Source organism: Triticum aestivum, chromosome 5D, assembly GCF_018294505.1.
Source record: "Triticum aestivum cultivar Chinese Spring chromosome 5D, IWGSC CS RefSeq v2.1, whole genome shotgun sequence".
In the NCBI taxonomy this organism is placed as follows: domain Eukaryota; kingdom Viridiplantae; phylum Streptophyta; class Magnoliopsida; order Poales; family Poaceae; genus Triticum; species Triticum aestivum.
In genome coordinates, this window is record NC_057808.1 from 303311636 (window position 1) to 303329562 (window position 17927).

The following is a 17927-nucleotide window of genomic DNA, read 5'->3' on the forward strand; positions in this document are numbered from 1 at the left end:
AGGGTGGCCGGCCGCCCTGGCAGCCGTCCTTCTCCTACGAACAAGCACTCGATGCTCCCTGCAAGTTCCACAGCGGCGCGAAGCCGTCCAACCATACAACACGGAAATGCCACTGGCTCACCCGCATCACCAAGGGCAAAGGGATGGTGCCGCCTCCGCCTCTCGGCCCGCCGCCTCCAGCTCCCCAGCAGCCGGCGGCCCGGCCGGCAGTCGGCGCCATCCAAGACGAGTTCCCCGAAGCGCACGACGCCTACGTCGTCTTCACAAGTCAAGTCAACGACAAGCGCAGCCGACGCCGGCAGCACCAAGAAGTAAACGCAGTCGCCTCTAGCACCGCCGAGTTCATGCATTGGTCGGAAAAGCCCATCAGCTGGAGCCAGGCCGACCACCCAGAGGTGATGCCTTCGCCTGGCTCCTATGCTATGGTCTTGGACGTCACCCTTGCGACGGAGAGGCGAGCTGCCAGATTTTCCCGCGTCCTGATAGACGGCGGAAGCAGTATCAACATACTGTACCGCGATACCATGGCCAAGCTGAACATCAAAGCAAAGTAGCTCATGCCGAGCCGCACCGTCTTCCATGGTATCGTGCTCGGCCTATCTTGCTCTCCAATCGGCAAGATCAAGATGGATGTTCTCTTCGGAGACAAAGATCACTTTCGCCGGGAAGCAATATGGTTCGAGGTGGTGGATTTGGAGAGCCCCTATCATGCACTGCTTGGCCGACCTGCGTTGGCCAAGTTCATGGCCGTGCCCCACTACGCCTACCTGAAGATGAAGATGCCGAGCTCGAAGGGGATCATCACGGTAGCCGGCGACTATAAGAAGTCCATCGAGTGTGCCATGGCCAGCAGCCGGCTGGCCGAGTCCCTCGTGGTGGCCGAAGAGAAGAAGATGATGGAGCGGGTTGTGGCCATGGCCAGCAAGCAGCCGGCCTTGTCCCCCAACCCCAAGGACTGTGATGCGCAGGGCTCCTTCCAGCCTGCAAAAGAGACGAAGAAGATACCTCTAGACCCGGAGCACCCGGAGAGGTTCGCCGTGATTGGGGCGAACTTGGACAGTAAATAGGAAGGCGAGCTCGCCGACTTCCTCCGTGAGAATCGAGACATCTTCGCATGGTCCCCAAAGGACATGCCGGGTGTCCCGAAGGATTTCGCCGAGCACAAATTACATGTCCGAGCTGATGCGAAGCCGGTCAAGCAACCCCTCCGCCGACTATCGGAAGAGAAGCGAAGAATTGTGGGAGAAGAGATAGCCCGGCTCCTCGCAGCCGGCTTCATCATGGAATTGTTCTTTCCAGAATGGCTTGCCAATCCAGTTCTGGTTTTGAAGAAGAATAACAAATGGCGCATGTGTATAGACTACACAAGTTTGAACAAAGCCTGCCCAAAGGATCCGTTTGCTTTGCCACGGATTGACCAAGTGATAGACTCCACAGCCGGATGCGAGTTGTTAAGTTTTTTGGATGCATACTCAGGGTATCATCAGATCAAGTTGGACCCGGCTGACCGCCTGAAGACTGCCTTCATCACACCCTTTGGAGCTTTTTGCTACCTGACAATGACATTCGGCTTGAGAAACGCCGGTGCCACTTTTCAGCGTTGCATGCAGAAATGTCTCTTGAAACAACTCGGCAGAAATGCCCACGTCTACGTAGACGACATTGTGGTGAAGACAGAGAAGCGAGGTACCTTGCTGGAAGACCTGAAGGAAACATTTGCCAACTTGCGCCGATTCCAGATCAAGCTTAACCCCGAGAAGTGCGTGTTCGGAGTGCCAGCCGGCCAGCTGCTAGGCTTCCTGGTCTCCGAACGCGGCATTGAGTGCAACCCTGTCAAGATCAAGGCCATCGAGAGGATGGACATTCCCACCAAGCTGCGAGATGTGCAGAAGTTCACTGGCTGTTTAGCCTCCCTGAACCGTTTTATCAGCCGACTAGGAGAGAAGGCTCTCCCCCTGTACCGACTCATGAAGAAGTCCACTCACTTTGAGTGGAACGATCAAGCCGACCAAGCCTTCCATGAGTTGAAGAAAATGTTGACCACTCCACCTGTCCTGGCTGCGCCGACTGAGAAGGAGCCCATGCTCCTCTACATCGCCGCGACAAGCCGAGTCGTCAGCACTGTTGTTGTGGTCCAGCGCCCGGAGGAAGGCCGAGCCCAGTTGGTCCAGAGGCCGGTCTACTATCTCAGTGAAGTACTGTCCAGCTCAAAGCAAAACTACCCGCACTACCAGAAGATGTGCTATGGGGTGTACTTCGCTACCAAGAAATTGAAGCCCTACTTCCAAGAGCACCCCATCACGGTCGTGTGCACTGCCCCGCTCGGCGAGATCATAGGCAGCCGGGATGCATCCGGCCGGGTGGCCAAATGGGCCATTGCCTTGGCGCCCTACACGATTTTCTATCAACCCCGCACCGCCATCAAGTCGCAAGCATTGGCCGACTTCCTCGTCGACTGGGCCGAGACCCAGTACTTACCGCCGGCTCCCGACTCTACCCATTGGCGGATGCACTTTGACGGGTCCAAGATGCGCACCGGCTTGGGAGCCGGCATCGTCCTCACCTCTCCCAAAGGCGACAAGCTCAAGTACACGCTGCAGATCCACTTCGCCGCCTCCAACAACGTGGCCGAGTACGAGGCGCTCGTACATGGGCTCCGGCTAGCCAAAGAACTCGACATACGCCGGATCCTGTGCTACGGCGACTCAGACTTGGTGGTCCAGCAATCATTTGGCGACTGGGACGCCAAGGACGCAAACATGGCGAGCTACCGTTTCCTCGTCCAGCAGATGAGCGGATACTTCGAAGGGTGCGAGTTCCTTCACGTGCCAAGGGCCGACAACGACCAAGCAGATGCCCTAGCACGGATCGGCTCCACCCGACAAGCCATACCGACTGGCGTCTCCCTCCAGCGCCTCCTCAAGCCGTCCATCAAGCCGTCTCCAGAGTCGGATTCCATCTTCGCACCGCCTGCGCCAGAAACAGCCGGATCCGGCTCAAGAAATCCCGCAGGCGGCACGGGGACTTCGACGACTGCCCTGGAGACTGACGTAGTCGCACCCGGCCCAGGGACTTCAGAACCCGGCCCGGGGACTGCAACGACACAAGAAGCGGTGGTCGAATCTAATGCAACACCCAACCCACCCACCCGAGTCATGGTGGCCACATTAACAGCAGAAGAAGTCACAGCTCCCTCATGGGCCCAGCCCATCCTCAAGTTCCTAGTCAGCAAAGAGCTGCCGGCTGATGAGATCACAGCAAGACTAGTGCAACGACGAGCCGCAGCATACACAATAATCAACAGGGAGCTCGTGAAGCGCAGCGTCACCGAAGTCTTCCAGCGTTGCGTTGAGCCAGAAAAAGGAGTGGCAATCCTCAAAGACATCCACCAAGGCAAATGCGGCCATCACGCCGCCTCAAGATCCCTCGTGGCCAAGGCTTTCCTCCATGGTTTCTTCTGGCCGACCGCCTTGGAGGATGCTAAAGAAATAGTCAAGAGCTGCAGAGGATGTGAAGTCTTCAGTTCCAAACAACACCTGCCGGCTTCTGCCCTCAAGACCATTCCCCTCACCTGGCCTTTTGCCGTCTGGGGACTGGACATGGTGGGCCCTTTCAAGACAGCCCGCGGTGGCATGACACATCTACTCGTCGCGGTGGACAGGTTCACAAAGTGGATCGAAGCCAAGCCCATCAAGAAGTTGAACGGGCCGACTGCCGTGACATTCATCACCGACATCACTACTCGGTACGGCGTGCCGCACAGCATCATCACCGACAACGGCACAAACTTCGCCAAAGGCGCACTGGCACGTTTCTGCGCGACGCAGGGCATCCGACTGGACTTAGCGTCCGTGGCCCACCCGCAGTCAAACGGCCAGGTCGAGCGAGCAAATGGACTTATCCTCTCCGGCATCAAGCCCTGACTGGTTGTACCACTGGAGCGATCGGCCGGCTGCTGGCTCAAAGAGCTGCCGGCTGTCCTCTGGAGTCTGCGCACTACACCCAACAAGTCAACCAGTTTCACTCCATTCTTGCTTGTGTACGGTGCCGAGGCCGTCATTCCAACAGACATCGAGTTCGACTCGCCTCGGATCACCATGTACACGGAGAAGGAAGCCAAAGAAGCAAGAGAAGACGGCGTCGACCTACTGGAAGAAGGCCGGCTGTTAGCCCTCAGCCGGTCCACCATCTACCAGCAAGGCCTGCGCTGCTACTACAACCGCAAGGTCAAGCCAAGATCCTTCCAAGAGGGCGACCTTGTGCTCCGGGTGATCCAGCGAACAGCCGGCCAACACAAGCTCTCGGCCCCTTGGGAAGGCCCCTTCGTCGTCAGCAAGGCACTCGGCAACGACTCCTACTACTTGATCGACGCGCAAAAGCCAAGAGCACGCAAAAGAGACGACTCCGGCAAGGAGTCGGAGCGACCATGGAACGCAAACCTCCTAAGACGGTTTTACGGCTGAAAAGCAGTATGTATCACGCTACCCCTTTTGTATTAAATACAAACCAACAGCCCCCCCCCCGAACAGTACTCGGGGACTGCCTTTTTATTTATCTATGAATGACGAGTGTCATATCCTTGAATGCATTACTACATTTCGCATTCTTGTCCGGCACCGGGTCCGACTAGTCGGCCCGGGGACTGGCCGCCTTGAGCTATATTCAAAGTTCTTCCCGAAGTCAGCAAATTAGTGCGCCGGCTCCCAAGTCCTCTCTTGTTGAAAGTCGCAGCTCAAAGAACTGACTGTCCGACTAGCAAGAGAGAAGACAGAAAGGACGCCCACACGAAAAACGACTAAGGAACAACTAACCTATATAGCAAAGAGACGGCCCCCAAACATGCCTGCCGGCTGTCAAAGCAGCCGGCTGGCCGACTTCCTAAAAAACTTAGCTTAAGTCCGGCAAAGCTAAAAGTACTTCCCCCTCCCCAATCGGCCAGGCACTCCCCGACTACAGATTGCAGAGCAACTGTTTGACTAGGGAGGCGGCAACCAAGGGAGGGCGGCAAAGGAAAAAAGCAGAAGGACAAAAAGCGAAAATACAAGGAAAGACCGATTGCATAACTTATATACATAAAGCCGCCCACAGGCCGGCAACAGACTTGAGTTCGAATACACCCAGTGGGTGGAATTGTGCAGACTTAACCAAACATTGTCCAAAAGTAACACGACAGGAAAACAAAAGAAAGAAGACTAAGGCGCGACAGGAAGGCCGAGCTGGTCGGTGAAGGCGGCCTCGCCGGCTGAAGGAGTGGCCGCCTAGCTGGTCCCGGCTTGACCACCTCCCGCGGCAGGAGACGCACTCGCACGAAACGTAGTGCTGGAGGCGCGGTCAGGCTGGCCGGCTACTCCGCCAGCCGGCTCGGCGTCTTCACCCTCCTCCTCCTCCTCTTCGCCCTCGTCGCTGGAGTCGATCTCCTCCGCCGATTCCTCGCCGTACGCCGGGTCCAGCCCGAACCAATCTTCCGGCTGGGCGACTCCATTGTCGTCCACCTCGGGGGCGAAGACGTTGGTGTCGGTGTAGTCGGCGATCGCTGAAGCCCGCCGAATGATGCCCGGCCGCGCCGGCTCCAGCTCCGTGTTGGCTTGCTGCCGCTAGGTAGCCAGCTGGTCTAGGTTCAGGCCGGGATACCAGGCCTTGACGAACTCCAGCGCCCGCCTGGCGCCAGAGCGAGCTGCTGACGCCTTCCAAGCCTCGAAGCGGCCAACTGCCACCTCCAGCCAGTCGGCGGTTCGACTGGGGGTGCGAGGGACCACTTGGCCGGGCCAGAGGGCGGCCAAGACCTGCGATCCCGCGTGCTGAAGCCGGCGGAGCAGCCTGTGAGCCGGCTGGATGCGAGCCTGGATCGCCAGGAGCTGTTCTTCCAGCGAGCGGCCGGCGGTTGGCGAGATCTCGAAGCCGGCTTGCCTCTTCGCCTGGCGACGGGCTTCGATGGCCTGGTTGGCGGCAGTTGAGTAGCCAGGGAAGTACTCTGCGCAAAGGAGAAAAGAAAAGAAAAGCACCGAAATCAGAAAAAACAAGCCAAAGTGGCAGATGGCAAGAAAGGACGAAGGGGTAGACGACTTACCGTCAACTAGATCCTCAATCTGGCCATAGCCGGAGACCAGAGTCTGCCTGGCCTCTGCCCAGCCGGCCACCTCCATCTCGAACTCGGCCTGGAGGGTGGCTTCGCGATCCTGCGCAGCCTTCAGCGCCGCCTTGTGGCCTTCCTCCTGGTCGGCCAGCTTCTTGACCAGGCGGTCGCGCTCCTGCACCAAGGCGGCGAGCTCCGCGTCCTTAGCACGAAGAGCGGTCTGGGACTCCCCCAGCTGTGCCCTCAGACTGGCGTTGGCCGCTGCAGAGATAGAAGAAGAAGAAGAACAATGAGAAATCATCAAGGAAGATCCGAGCCGACTGCTCAGCAGTCGGCCCGAATCTCGGGGACTACACCCAGTGGGTGCGCTGACACGCCCCCACATGAGATAAAGATCAAGTCACATACCTCGGCTCTCAGTAAGATCGGCGGTCTTCTGGGTCAGCTCCCGAGCCTGGGAGTTGAAGGCGGCCGCTCGGAGGTTGTGGTAGTCCTGCAAGACGGACAGAAGACCGAAGTGAGAACAAAAGCAGCAAAGACAAAATCTCCAAGAAGTTCCAAGCCGCCTGCTCAGCAGCCGACTCGGAACTCGGGGACTACACCCAATGGGTGCGCTGACGCGCCCCCACGAGAGAAATCAAGATCAAGAAAGAACAAGATAGGAATACTAACCCGGATGGCTGCCCGCGTGGCGAGGAATTCGTCGGTGAACTGCCTCAGCGCCGCGGCTTGGCTTTGCAGCCGGGTCCGGACGTCTTGTGCAGCGACGTTCACCATGGCTGTCCCTCCGCCCGGCGTCCACCCCGAGGTAGCGCTGGCCGCCTCCGCGTCTCGGGCCGACGAGCTGGAGCCCACGGCCGGCTGTGGCTCCGACGCAGCCTTCTGCGGCTCAGACGCGGCCTTCCCTGCATGCCGGCTTGGCGGAACCCGGACCGCCACCTCAGCCCCCGCGGCCAGCTCGCCCTCCGCCGACTGTGCGGGCGCAGGCTCAGGCTGGCGGCCTTGGGTCGCCCTAGTCGGAGGAGTCGGCCCCGGCGCCTCCCCCAAGATGACGACGTCGTCGCCGCTTCCTCCCAGCCCCGGCTGGGAACTGTCGGCTCGCCCTGGCGAGGGATCCACGTCCCCGGGCGCCATGGTGTGTAGGGGGGTGACCATCAAAGCCTCCCCTGCCGCCGCTTCGGCCTCGGCCTCTGCCTGGGCCTTGGCTGCGGCCTTGGCGAGCGCCTTCACCGCCTCCTCCTCTCGAGCTGCCTGGGCGGTGGCTGCCCTCCGTGCCTCCGCATCCCGCGCTTCCTGCTCCTCCCGCACTACCCGCGCGTTCCTTTCCATCGCCTCTAGGAGGGCGGCGCGGGGATCTACGCGGCGGGTGGTGCTCCCAGAGCCCCCTGGCGACTCGACGACGGAGCCGGCAGCCGCCCGCTCAAGTGACAGCGGAGCTCTGACCATTGAAAAAGAAGACGAAGGTTCAAGAACCACCAAAGGAAAGAAAGAAGGACAGTACATAGAAAGAGAGAACTTACGCTGACACAGTCTGCGGCTGCTTCACCACTTTGCGGAAGCGAGCCGCCTTCGCGGCTGCCTCTTCCCGCCTAGTGGCTGCCGCCCCACCCCTGGGCTTCTTCGTCCGGCTACCGAACATGCCCTGGGTGGCGCGACGTTTCTGGCCTCTACCCCGAGCAGGCCGCGTGCCGGAGGAGCCCGCGCCGCGTCCGGATGCCGGCTGGCGGTGCGGGACGGCTTCGGCTTCGTCCTCGTCCGGCCAGTCGTCGAAGGTAGCGGTGAACCCGGAGCCGCCTGCTTCGCCGCCGGCTTGGCCGCCGGCCGGCTCGACGGCATCCTCCATATGGACCGCCCCCAGGTCGGGGTCCTCCTGGTCGTGTTCGGTCCGGTCAGGGATGAAGCGGCGCTCCACGTCTGTACCGCTGGCCGGCCGAAGCAGAGGACTCTGTCAAAAAAGCAAGCCGACTGAGTTAGAGTCGGCCCAGACGAACTCGGCGACAAAGCTGAGAGAGAGAGAGAGAGAGAGAAAGAGACAAGGGGAGTGTACCGTAGGCGGAGGATTGGCGCGGCTGTATGGCTCCTTGCCGAATTGCCAGTCTTCGGAAAGTTGGCAGTTGGCGAGGTAATTCACCATGTCGGCGGCGTCGGGCTGCGGCATCTCCTTGGTGCACATTCGGCTCGGATCGAGCTGGCCGCTCATCTGACAGATCAGATGAGGCCGGCTCTAGAGCGGAAGGACCCGGCGCGTGACGAACGCGGCCAGGAGGTCGGGCCCCGTCAGGCCCTCCGACTGGACCATCACCCGCAGGCGGGCGATGGCGGCGTTTCCTCCCTGCGACAGCGTCACGGCCCGGAAGGACCACTGGGGCAGCCTGCCCGCTGGTGGGCCGGCCACGTAGGCTGGCAAGTTGAGGTAGTCGCCCCGGGGAGCGATGCTCCGCACGTGGAAGTATGACTTCTGCCACTTCTTCACCGATTGGATCAGTGTGATGATGGGGAAGGGGTTGTCGGCGCCTGATCTCCGCGACGCGATGAAGGCGCCGGTCTGAGCCGGCACGCCCCGCACGCGCGTGCCCAGCTTCGACTGGAAGAACTCCCCCCAGAGCTCGAGGGTGGGGAGGACACCAAGATAGCCCTCGCACAGGGTGACGAAGGCCGACAGCAGCACCACCGCGTTGGGGGTGAGGTGGTGCGGCTGGAGCTGATAGAATTCCAGCCAGGAGCGGAAGAAGGCGCTCACTGGCAGGCCGAAGCCGCGCAGGAAGTGCGAGCGGAAGACCACCCGCTCGCCCTCCCGCGGCGCCGGCCTGACTTCCTTCTCCGGTGCGAGGCGGACCTCCACTTTGTCCGCGCTAGGCAGACGTCGGGTGTCGCGGAGGAAGTCGATGTGATCGTTATGGACGATGGAGCCGTCCCAATCCCCACCAAGCTGCTCTACGTGGGGAGGCATAGCGGAAGCTAGCACGGCGGCGGAGGAGCGTGCGGAGGAAGAGCGCGGCGGCGAAGCGCTGTCGCGAGAACGAGCAAGGCAAGAAGATGGTGGGGGTAGGAGGAGCGTGCGAGGGCCTGCCGCCCTTCACCTCCCCCTACTTATAGCCTCACGCGGCCGAAGAGGCCGGACGTGGGGGGGGAGACGTGGGATTAACCGCGCCCACTCCCCCCACGTCTCGCGTTTATTACGCATAAGTGCGAGCCGAAACTGCAGCACGGAACGTGCGGGCGGTTTCGGGATACAAAGGATCCGCGCCTGGGCCGGGGTGCGGACGTGGCGGGCCCCCTCCCTGCGGCGACGTCCCGTCACGCGCGTGCGCTGGCAGGCTTTCCGGCCACGTGGCACGCCAACGGCCCGAGGCCGGCCCGCGGCCCGGTGCACGTGCCCGCGGGTTCCCGCCCCCCTGACTCCAGAAGAATTCGACTAAGGCGGCGCGCCTGACCAAGGCCGGCTCCCAGCTGCCGGCTTGTCACGATAGGAAGCTGATCGAGCTTCTCGAACCCCACTCCACCTCGAAGCCCAATCAGCTTCGGGGACTACTGTCGGAGGAAATGGCCACGGGTAGCCTAACCGACTACCCCTGGCTCTTCGGAAAATTTATCAGGCCTTTGGGCCTTCAAGCACTCCAAGCATTTGGGCCGCCTTCCCTGGCCGGCTACCACTAAAGCCGACTCCCGGAAGGCGACCCAGCCTCACCGACTCCTCCCCAGAACGACTACGGGGTGGCCGACTCCAAGAAGCCGGCCGAGAAGGACGCCGACTCCTAGGAGCCGGCCAAGACCACAACCACTCCTACATAACGGCGACCTGACGGGGTGTGGCCACAGTGCGGCCCACGACCCCCGAAGCCCGAGGCGGGCATGGCTACAAGAGGCCGTACGGGAGGGACGTCTCCCGTGCGGCTCGGCACTGTAGCCACGCTAGCCTCGACGTCATTCGCGACCCACTCCTGTACGGCCTAAGGACTGCGGGCCCCTTCAGCCAGAGAGAGGCGCGAGGGGGGCCCGGCTTTTCCTAGTCGGCCAAGAGTATAGCCGGCCTCCAGAAGCCGGCTACTCCCTTCCTCGAAGCAGGAGCCCCATTAAGGAGACAAGACGAGGTGAGGCTACAGTGATAGCCCCCGAGGCGGCCCACTGTAGCCATGCTCACCTCGACAAAGCTCTCATCATCAGAAGCGCGGCTACAGTAAGCAGCCGCCGACAAGACCCTAGGCGGTGGGACCGGCCTGTCGACCAAGTAGCCGGCAGCCGGCGGGACCCACTAGCCGGCGGGACCCAGCAGCCGGCGGAGAAGCTGGCGAGCGAAGACACTGACGGCTGGGACCAGTTCCCAGTCGGATTACCGTTGTACCCCCGGGGGGTAGGCCTATATAAACCCCCCGGAGCACCCATGCAAAGGGTTCGCTTCTAGGTTGGCCTCTGAGCATAGTTGGCTTCTAGGTTAACACCCACACATAGTACACACACCATAGAGAGAGGGAAGCAAGAGCTTGCCTTGTTCTTCTTCTCCCTTGACCCCAACAGCTCGAAGAGCGATTGTAGCTGCCCCTTATCGATCTAGTGATCATGCGGAGACCCCGCAGAGCAGGACTAGGGGTGTTATCTCCTCGGAGAGCCCCGAACCTGGGTAAGATTCGCCGGCGTGCATGTCTTCGCCTCATCCCGTTTCCGGGCACCGGCGACGTTTTATTGGCTCCCACAATGATAAGCCATCCCTTGGCATATGTCGCCCCAACCACCCGACACTTCTTCAACTGGGAAACGCGGAACACATCGTGAACTCCTGACAATCCTTCGGGCAATTCCAACTTGTAAGCAACTTCTCCCATACGTTCCAAAACTTTGTATGGTCCCACAAAACATGGCGCTAACTTTCCCTTAACTCCAAAACGTTTAACTCCTCAAAGTGGGGACACACGAAGATATACTCTGTCTCCAACTTCGTAAACTGTCTCCTTGCGTTTAGAATCCGCATAGCTCTTCTTGCTGGACTGGTCTACCTTGAGTCTATCGCGAATCAACTTAACCTTCTCTTCAGACTCTTTAATCAAATCTGGTCCAAACAACTGACGGTCTCCAACTTCATCCCACAACAATGGTGTCCTGCACCTCCTTCCGTACAAAGCTTAGAAAGGGGCCATCTTCAAACTAGCTTGATAGCTGTTGTTGTAAGAGAACTCTGCATATGGCAGATTGTCGTCCCAACTAGATCCATAATCTAGCGCACAAGCTCTCAACATGTCCTCCAGAATCTGATTTACTCTCTCGGTCTGTCCATCTGTGTGTGGATGAAAGGCTGTACTGAACTCTAGTATGGTACCCAAAGTTTCATGCAACTGATTCCAGAACTTTGAGGTAAACTGGGTTTGTCTATCTGATACAATGGTCCTCGGGACTCCATGCAGACATAAGATCCTGTTCATATATATCTTTGCCAACTTAGCACTGGTGTAAGTGGTCTTCACTGGGATGAAATGAGCTACCTTCATCAAACGATCGACTACAACCCATATCGAGTCATAGCCTGAACGAGTCCTGGGCAATCCTGTGATAAAGTCCATGCCTAGTTTATCCCACTTCCATTCGGGTATCGGCAATGGCTGTAACAATCCAGCTGGCTTCTGATGTTCCGCCTTCACTCTCTGACATACATCACAAACTACTACATAGTCCGCAATATCCTTCTTCATTCCGGTCCACCAGAAACTGTCCTTCAAATCCAGATACATCTAGGTATTTCCTGGGTGAATCGAATATGGTGAATCATGGGCCTCTTGCAGAATCAACTTCCTGATCTCCGGATCATTAGGCATGTATATGCGGTCGTCAAACCATAAGGTATCATTCTCATCCTCACGAAATCCTTTAGCCTTTCCTTTGCTCATCCTTTCCTTTATCTCAGCAATCTCTTTGTCAGTCTTCTGGGCTTCTCTGATCTTATCCATCAAGGTAGACTGAATTTCTAATGCTGCTACATAGCCTCTCGGAACTGTCTCCAAACATAGCTCACGAAGATCCTCTGCTAACTCCTTGGGTAATCCTCCGGTCATGAGTGTATTGACATGACTCCTGCGGCTCAACGCATCGGCTACTACGTTAGCCTTTCCGGGATGATAATGCAACCTCATATCATAATCCTTGATGAGCCCCAACCATCTCCTCTGCCTGAGATTCAACTCCTTCTGCGTGAAGATATACTTCAAACTCTTGTGATCCGTGTACACCTCACAATGGTTTCCGATTTGAAAATGTCTCCATGTCTTCAACGCATGCACTATGGCTGCTAACTCCAAATCGTGTGTAGCATAATTCAACTCATGGGGTTTTAGCTGTCGGGAGGCATATGAAACAACTCTTCCTTCCTGCATAAGCACTGCTCTAAGTCCTCGACGAGAAGCGTCGCAATACACTTGATAATCCTTGTGTTGATCTGGAAGAATCAACACTGGAGCTGTAACCAAACATTTCTTCAACTCCTGAAAACTGGCCTCGCATTCCTCAGTCCATTTAAACTTGGTGTCCTTCTTCAACAACTCCGTCATGGGCTTTGCAATCTTCGAGAAATTCTCAATGAACCTCCGGTAGTATCCTGCGAGTCCAAGGAAACTTCAGAACTCTCCAACTGACCTGGGTGCTTCCCAATTTATCACAGTGACAACCTTGGTGGGGTCTACTGCTATTCCTTCTCCGGATATAACATGTCCGAGAAATCCAACTTTAACCAAAACTCACACTTGCTGAACTTGGCATATAACTGATGTTCTCTGAGCTTCCCAAGTACCAAACGCAAATGCTCCTTATGCTCCTCTTCATTCTTCGAGTAGACCAGAATATCATCAATGAACACCACAACGAACTTATCCAAAAACTCCATAAACACCTTGTTCATCTTGTTCATGAAATAGGCAGGTGCGTTAGTCAGACCAAATGACATAACGGTATACTCATATAGCCCATACCTTGTGGTAAAAGCTGTCTTAGGTATATCCTGCTCACGAATCTTCAGCTGGTGGTATCCTGGTCGTAGATCGATCTTGGAAAATACTTTAGCTCCTTGCAACCGGTTTCATAGGCAGTGGGTACTTGTTCTTGATCGTCACCTCATTCAATCCATGATAATCAACAACCATCCTCAATGATCCATCCTTCTTCTCCACTAGAAGCACTGGTGATCCCCAGGGTGACGAACTTGGGCGAATATAGCCTTTATCCAGTAACTCCTTAATCTGCTTCTTAATTTCCTCCAAATCCTTTGCGGGCATCCTCTACGGTCTCTTAGATATTAGCCCTATGCCTGGCAAAAGCTTAATCAAAAACTCAATGTCTCTATCCGGTGGCATGCCTGACAACTCCTCTGGAAATACATCAGGGAAATCCTTCACCACTGGTACTTCCTCCTGTACAACTCCTGATAAGGAATTCACTTGAGTCCTCTTTGGCACATGCCGGGATACATACTTAATCCTTATTCCTTCTGGGGTGGTAAGCAAAATCGACTTACTGGCGTAGTCAATGTTCCCTCCATACTTCGATAACCAATCCCTGACTAATATCACATCCAGTCCTTGTGACTCCAATACTATTAGGTCTGAGGGGAACACTTATTTACCAATCCTTAATGGTAACCAATCACACCATAGGCTAGCCATATACTCTGCTCCTGGCAAGGTTACTAACATGGGTGACCTAAGGGCTTGTGTTGGCAGGTTAAACTTATCCACAAATCCCCTTGATATGTATGAATGCGATGCACCAGTATCAAAAAGAACGATTGCAGTAAATGCCTTAACCAAAAACTTACCTATTAGTGCATCGGGTTGCGCTTCAACCTCCTCCACGCTAACGTGGTTCACTTGTCCCCTGTTGAAAGGGTTGGGCTTCTTCCCAGAGCTTCCATTGCAATTTCCATTCTTTGCTTCAGAACACTCCATGGCGTAATGTCCATTCTTCCCGCACTTAAAACAAGTAATGTGACTTAGATCCTTCTTGACGGGCGTTGCTGGGTTGGAACGGTTCTGGCCGTTGCTTCCTCCATTCCCATTCCCATTCTTGGGGCCACTATGGTTGTGCGAACTCCCTCCATTGTGATTGTGACCTCCATGGTTATGTTGAAGGGGTCCTCCCGAGTTCAGGGTAAAACGGTGTCTCTGCTGAGCTCCAGAATGGTACTTCCCTTGTCCATACTTCCTCTTGTGGTTGTCAATCTGCTGCTGCTTCCCTTCAATCATGAGAGCTCTATCTACCAACTCCTGGTAGTTGTTGAAGGTTGCCACCATCAACTGCATGCTCAGCTCATCATTCAATCCTTCCAGAAAATTCTCCTGCTTGGCGGCATCCGTAGCAACGTCATATGGGGCATAACGTGCTAACTTACTAAAATCATCTACATATTGGCCCACTATGTGTCCTCCTTGGCGCAAGTTGCGAAACTCGCGCTTCTTCATGGCCATAGCTCCTGCTGAAGCATGGGCAGTACGAAAAGCCTGTTGGAACTGGTCCCATGGGACTGTGTCGATGGGGTAAGTGGCTGTGAAATTCTCCCACCATGATGCTGCGGGTCCATCAAGCTGATGTGCGGCAAATCGCACTCTCTCCACATCTGTGCATCATGTAGTGGTCAACTCCCTTCCAATCTTGTGGAGCCAATCATCTGCAACTATCAGCTCGGTGCTACTAGAGAATACCGGCAGATTCAGCCTTAGAAAACGGGCTAAGTGATCAACAGGTGGTGGTGATGGGTTGTTGTTGTTGTTGTTGTTCCCCTGATTCTGATTCTGATTCTGATTCTGCTGCTAGATCAACTGAGTGAGCTCCGGTGGAAAAGCAATTCCATTGTCGCGTCTCGGAGGCATCTGATGGGTTTAGAAAAGATGAGAAAACAGAATAGAATGAGATCTAGAGGGAAAACACTACCCATATGCACATGAGACAAACACAATCATATCACTTCAATCAATTCAAACAAGGGCATACATCGGTCTAACTATCGTTACATGAGTGCTCGGACTATACTATATACATGGGGGAATACTACTACTGATATGGTGGTCGACTAGAAAAATCGATCGGTGGAAGACTCCATGATATCTGCTCCAGCTTCGTCAACATAGTCATCATCGCTATCGTCGGGGTCCGAGTCGGTGTCATCGATGATGATGTAGTTCTCCGGGCAAGTGGAATCGTCGTCTTCTCCTCCTAGCGCGTCATTCTTCTCCACGAGTATCGTCATTTCCTCCTCATATCCATAGCGTGTAGACTTGAGTTCTTCCTCCAGCTCTGTGATCCTGGTCATTGCCTTCTTCAGATCTATCATGCCTGCGCACATCTGGTTCTCCTGGCGACGAATGTGCTGGTTTAACTCCTAGATGAAAGGTGCAATAGATCTATCCTTCCCGGTGCTGATCATCTCCCATTGCTCATCTCTACGCCCACAAATCTGGTAGATAGTATCCTTGAGATCCTTGTGGTATACTTCTCCAATGCGTCCCATGGTGATGTGGGCTGCCATGCTCTTTCCTAGACTCCAGGTTGGTGCATCAAAGGAAAACTCTATGGGCTCAGTGACTGGCATGAACGTCCTTCCTGGAACTTGAACTCGAATCATCCAACGCTCCTCTTCTGGTAAATTGGCGATGTAGGTCCGGTGAAGCTTGGTATTCCGATGTTCAGGTATCTAGTGACTTCCTTCAAGTGTCTTCTGAAAGGTGCACCTTCATTTGTTTCGTGAACTTGTTCCTTGCATCCGCCATCCTAAAGAGTAGAAAAGGGAGAGGAGTCAGAAATGAGAAGAGAGTAGTGATCTAGGGCTTTAGCTTAGTGGTCGTGTCCTATAGTCAGCGTGTGCTCTGATACCATCTTGTAGCGACCAGACCTCAAACAGTCTGATCTCTGTGCATCAGTGTCATCCCTGGATCGGTAATGCTGACAGGCATAGTACTTGAGGATTTATAACAGAGTAGCAATCGCACACTTATTACATCGAATGTCTCAAAAGAGAACTTATTACAATAATATGGCTTAAGGCCATCTAAAATCGGTAACAGCGAAAGGCCTGGAAGATAAAGTGAGTCCATCAACTCCAACGGCATCACTGAGTGAAAGACAACGACATATGGCACCTTACTCATCGTCTGAAAAGTCTGCAACATGAACGTTGTAGCCCGAAACGGGTCAGCACATGGAATATGCTGGCAATGTAACACATAGAGTAATGAATAGAATAAATGCTATCACTACATGCATATATGGCTGGTGGAAAGCTCTATGGTTACAGTTTTGCATAAAGCCAATTTTCCCCTACAACAAAGGAATAAATTTTATTTAACTATCATGGTGGTTGTTAAACATTGAGAAGGTTCCTCCAACTCAATCCCAATTAAGCATCATCATTTAACCAAATCAAATTATATTTAGAGTGATGAGATCAACATGATAATCCAAGAACTAGGTACTCAAAACGTCCATAACTGGGGACACGGCTAACCATGATTAGTTTATACACTCTGCAGAGGTTTGCGCACTTTTCCCCACAAGACTCGAATACATCCATGGTCGGAGATTCGACACACAGTCTTTCTGAAGCATTAACTCTCTACTCTGGATAGACAGTACCACCTACAACCCACTACATCTGCTAGTCTACCTCTTCAAGAGCCTCACGCAACTTACACAACTATGCCAGAGCCCATATTGGCTTGTGGCTGCACACGGAAGTTTCTAGCATGAATAATCTTATGAACCCTTTGAGCCTGGGTGGCAGACCGTAGGATGATCACACGGGTACTCCGGGATATCCTAGGACAACACTAGATTCTCCAGGTGCCCTGACAACCACTGGGTACTCCAGGGTGCCTTCAAGCAATCCACCCAGATGTGTATTTAAGTAGCCACCTTAATTCAACCATTAATTAGCAATACTCACATCACCAAACCACGTCTACGAGCATAGCATAGCAATATAAGCATAACGTAGAAGTAACTCCCAAAGGTTTGATAATAAGCAGGTAATAGGTTCTACCTCATCTACTTCCCAAAACCCACATGTTAAATCAGATCCTAACCATGCAATTGTTTGAGGATTGATCTAATGCAATAAAACTGGGTAGTAAAGAGGTATGATCAAAGTGTTACTTGCCTTGCTGATGATCCATGAAACCTAGAGACTCGTAGTAGCACGCTTCGCACTTCGGGTACTCTATCGCAAAGAAACAAGCATACAATAAGCACTCAACTAGAAGCACGGATAAACTCAAATAAGAGATCTAACCAGAAAGTTCAACTTAAGATCTCTGGTTTGCAAAAAGAATCAAATCAAACGAAGCAACGAAACTCAAACTGCAAAAGAAACAAGATCCGATTACTAATCTGGACTTAAGTCAAATTTACAATAGCAAAATCTTGTTCCAGTTGGTTAAACAGAAAGAGGGCTTCGAGACGAAGATCTAGACGCTCGAATCGCCTGATTCCGATAAACGAGCGAAAAGATAACCTAAAACGAAAATCAGGGCAGAAATCGTGATCGAAAATAATCGCGGAAAAACCCTGGAAAAAGAAAAACGGACGAACAGGCTAACGAACGAACGTTCGCTGTCTGCGGCTAACGGGTGAAAACCGTTCGTTAAAACGAACGTACGAACGGGCATTCGCTAAATAACTAAACCGGGAAAAAAACCGATCTAAAAAAATAAAATAACCGTGGGTTCTAAAAAACCGAACGGTTTTTAGATTAAAACTGACGGCTACCTCGGTTCGTGTGGCGGCGGCGGCGGTGGTCAACTCCGGCGGCGGCGCCGGTCAACTCCAGCGGCGGGGTCGGCGGCGAGGGCGGTGGGGGTGGCGACGGCGTCCAGCGGCGGTGGGCGAG